The 4,446-nt window shown below is 44.2% G+C and overlaps 1 long non-coding RNA gene across 2 annotated transcripts in view; it reads right to left on the bottom strand.

The window, feature by feature from the left end:
* Positions 1-414: 414 nt before the first annotated feature.
* The window catches only part of LOC108446637, a 13,664-nt gene continuing 9,632 nt past the window's right edge, over positions 415-4,446 (bottom strand). The window contains exons 4-5 of one of the 2 annotated variants that reach the window (XR_001861901.1): positions 3,141-3,318; positions 415-572 (exon numbers count right to left, since the gene is read on the bottom strand). This is a non-coding gene — a long non-coding RNA (uncharacterized LOC108446637). Of the gene's footprint in view, positions 3,319-4,446 lie in introns of both variants that reach the window. The other variant, XR_001861900.1, reaches the window with a different exon arrangement.

Below are 4,446 nucleotides of genomic sequence, written 5' to 3'. Positions count from 1 at the left end.
AGCTTTAATTAAGCTAAAATTTTCATACTCTTGTTCAAGAATCTTTTCAAGTTTAAGATAAATGTCCATATGTGGCTCTGAGAGCCAAGAGTCTTTCCATGGTTCCTCCATAAATTAGAGATGGAACAGCAAAATGAAAACAAGAAGAGAAATCACAAATCAGTCGCTGTCCTTAGGGATCAGGGATTGCTCTGCTTGCATTACATTTGTTACAGTGGGGGTACTGCAACACGTGTATCAGACAACGAGGCCCACGGAAAGAAATATATATGGACTGATTCTTGGTAGCTGTTTCAGAGAGATATTTATTTCTCCAGCCGCATGGCCAGAGCTCTGCCCAGGAACTGCTCAATCATGGGACCTGAGGGTCCTTGCCCCCGCAGGGGAACACAAAACAACCAATGGGGAACGAGGTTGACCACGGGTTAGGGAAACCCCGTGTCTCCCCCCCAGGGCCCCTCTCCCAGGACCACATGGCAGGGGGAAAGGGACCCCAACAGAGAACAGCACTGGAAGTTCCTCCAAGGCCTCCAGAGTGTTGGCAAGAGCTCCCTTCACAGCACAGCAGTGCCCTGGAGGTGTTCTTTAAGGAAAACATCTCCACTTCTAAATTGGAAGTATCTAAATGCTTTAATTGCTTCTCCAGGTTCAGTTTCCTCCCCAGCCTTTTTGCTCTCTCTCCGAGTGACGCTCCTGTGTGTGTGCACATGGAGAGAGCGGTACTGGGGAAGGGTTTCCCAGGACACCCCACTGCACATCCAGCAGCTCCTCCCACTTTTCCTGCCTCAGCTGTGTGAAGATCCAGACTGATTATTAAGCACCCAAATCTAATCAATTCCAGGAGAAAGACCATGGCTGGACAGGAAAATGCCAAAGATTTTCAGGTGTATTTGTTTGCTGAACACTTGAAATAAAGACAGGTTTTTCAGATAATGTAGTAATTTAATTTTTTTTTTTTTAAATTGGTCTCACAAAAATATTTTTTTCCTCAAATGTAGCACAAGCTGTATTTCTTCTGTCCACACAATTTCTTGGGAATCTTTATTTTGATTTAAATGTACAAAATTTAAGCAGTACTTTAGATTTTTTTCCGCCTCCAGAAGTTGTTAGTATGTTCTTTCGTGGCTTTTAGAAGGTTCATTTTAACAATGAACAAAGCAAACTTTATTTTTTTTCCCCCATTGGGTTTGGCTTATGCAAACCAGCTGATATTGCTGTAATATGTTGAGCTCATTTTGCTATTTCATGTGAAAAATGAAAAAATACACAAAATTCAAATATGCCATTAACCTAATTCAAGCTTTGCTGATACTCACTAGATATTTTCCTGGTACTTGCCTGAAAAATGATCTTTGTTCTCCTTAGTGCAATAGATCTTATTGAAACATCTATCAGGAAGTCTTTTTTTCACTAACAGGGAAATAATAGCAAACCATACAGTAAAAGGTCTGTCAGAAATATATTGCATTTTATACTTCTGCTTCTCCTACATTTTCTTCCTAACAACTCTGTTTTAACTTTGGTCAAATGAAAACAAAATTAAAATTGAGAGGCACAGCTGCCTTAGTGTCACATGTTTGATATGGTCAGTCAGACTGGACAGCCAAATGCACACCTGGAAAAAGAGCCCATGTCTGCTCATGATGCAATTTAACTTCTCGAGTTTTGGCCACTGAAGTTCCCTCTACGTCTACAAAATGGTTGCCCTTATTCAGCAGTGCCATAGTCGCAGCTCAGCTGGTGGAAGTGGCTCAGCCAAGAACCCCTGCAATGCCCAGCCTAGGCATTCCTACAGCTAAATCCTGGGATGGGCAAGGCTTGGCTTGGCTATAAAATACAGGAAATCTGCCTACAAACAACACATGTGTTCAATGGCAACTTTCAGGCATGGGCCCTGCTCCTGTTAAACTCCAGAACTGGAGGAGGATGCTCTGCTGGAGTGGGAGCAGAACAACTCCAGCAATGCCCCATTTTCAGAGCTGTCAGTGGTGGATGGAGAAGGGGACATCATCCTGGGTTTGGGATGAATAATGCTGAAAGCATTAACTCATTGACCCCGAAGTTAAACATCCTGATAGTGGGCTGAAGATGTGGCAGAGCTGATAAAGGAACAAAGAAGTGATCCCACTGATAACTTATCTAAATCTGCTGACTGACACAGCTGGCCTGGGACACCTGACTGACAGAAGGTTTCCTTAGACTGTAGAAACCCAGATCCACTTTTTAATGGGAGGATCTTCTAATAAACCCCTTCTTGAGGTGTGTGTGAAATTCCTCCCTGGAGTGAGAATATCCCTCAACGTCGCTCCTGCAGGCTGAGCCAAAGAGATTTGCCCGCAGTCCTTGGTCTGGGTGAATGACATCAATCTCTACCTAATAATTGTTTTTGTTGGCTTTAACATCATTGTGTCAATATTGCTTCAACAATAGTGCACAATGCTGATAGTTATAACTCCTGTACTGTGCAGTAAATAATTCCAATTAACATCTCTTAGTCTAATCATTATCATAACGTTTCACAACAGTTATACTTTTTCCTCTAAAAAGCACAGTTTTTCAATTTGCTGTAATAGAAGCACTGGAGTACTGGGCTAATGACTGCAATTCTAAAGGACTATACACATGCACCATTATCATGAACAAGCAAATATTGATTCTGAGAGAATAGAAACAGTTCAATAAAGTCTTCTTCAGCATCAATAATAAGGCATTTCCAATAAAAATTAATTATTTTAAGGATAATTAACTAAATATATACTTGCTTATTTGAAACTCATTTGGCAATTTGCTTCCCAAGCAGCAGAATTAGACAAAGTTAATTTTTATTAGCATAATGTCAACCAGTATCAGAAAACTTAAATCAGATGGGTTTTTGGCAGTCAAAACCCTCCTTTGAGAAATTATAAAGAACAAACATATTTTGGCAGATGGGACTACAACATCTCCCACGGGCAGAATTTGGGTACTTTTTTATGAGGTTAAACATTCAGTGTTTCAAAGAAGAGTAAATTATTTTCCTGTGTGTTCCTTTTGCCTGCCACCCACCCACATCCCTCACTATAAACAGCGGAAGCACACAGGGGTGGTGGTGCAGAGATAGCCATATGCAATTTCTACTCACATTTCCAGCAAAAGGATACAGGAAATCTTCCAGAAAACCTTTCACGAAAGACCTTGGTGGACAGAGAGATGACAGGGGACACTCTGGCACAGTCCTGAGGCAGAGGTGGATATGGGACACTGGGAGGGGATGTTGTGCAAGCTCAGAGAGAGACAAGCCAGTCCTCCAGAGCCCAGTGTGTTGTCCAGAAAGAAATGCTAGAAAAGTTTTTAAATGCCATTACAGCCACAGGATCATAGAATCATCTAAGGAAGAAACCTTCCAGATCACACAGTCCAACCATCCACCCAGCACTGCCAGTAGACCCCTAAACCACATCACCCAGTGACAGATGAAGACACCTCTTGGACACCTCCAGGAGTGGTGACTCCACCATTTCCCGGGGCAGCCCCTTCCAATGCCTCGCAACCCAAACAGTGAAAATTGGGGTTTTAAATATCTAATCTGAATCACCCCTGTCTCAGCTTGAGGCCATTTCCTCTGCTCCTCACACTGAAGGCACAGCAAAAGAGACAGGCCCCACCTCCCTCCACCCTCCCGTCAGGGAGTTTGGAGAGTGATGAGGTCCCCCCTGAGCCTCCTTTTCTCCAGACTAAACAGCTCCCTCAGCCATTCATCAGACTTGTTTTCTATACCCTTCATGAGCCTTGTTGCCCTTCCCTGGACATGCTCCAGAACCTCAATGTCCTTATTAAAGTGAGGGAGGGGCCCGAAACTGAACACAGGAGTTGAGGTGTGGCCTCACCAGTGCCCAGTACAGGGGGACAGTCACTGCCCTGGTCCTGCTGGCCACACTATTCTTGATACAGGTCAAGATGCTCTTGGCCTTCTTGGCCCCCTGGGCACACTGTTGGCTTATGTCCAGCTGCTGTCAACCATCAGGACCCATAGATTTGTGAGCGTCTGATTGGCAGAGCAGGTCACCAACTTCTAGCTCTGGGGGCTGGGTATCCTGAGTCCTTATATTGAAGACTGAGGCAAATAAGGCATTAAGTACCTCTGCCTTTTGCTCATCCCCTGCCACTGCACTCCTCTCCTGTGTTGGTTTTGCACGGCCTGGTTTTTGGTACTGGGGTGGCCACAGAGGTGGCTTCTGTGAGAAGCTGCTGGAATCTTCCACCCTGTCCCGCAGAGCCAATCCCTGATGGCTCTGAAGATGGACATGCTGCTGGCCAAAGCTGGGCCAATTAGAGAGGTTGGTAATGCCTCTGTGAAAATATATTTAAGAAGAAAATCAAAACAAAGTGGGGGCACAGGTTTTTTTCTAGCCAGAGAAGAGGAGGAGGTGAGAACATGTGAGGGAAACAACGTGGAGACACCAAGGT

The sequence above is a fragment of the Corvus brachyrhynchos genome, unplaced genomic scaffold (assembly GCF_000691975.1).
Source record: "Corvus brachyrhynchos isolate BGI_N302 unplaced genomic scaffold, ASM69197v1 scaffold334, whole genome shotgun sequence".
Classification (NCBI taxonomy): Eukaryota; Metazoa; Chordata; class Aves; order Passeriformes; family Corvidae; genus Corvus; species Corvus brachyrhynchos.
This window is presented reverse-complemented; position numbering and strand designations above follow the sequence as displayed.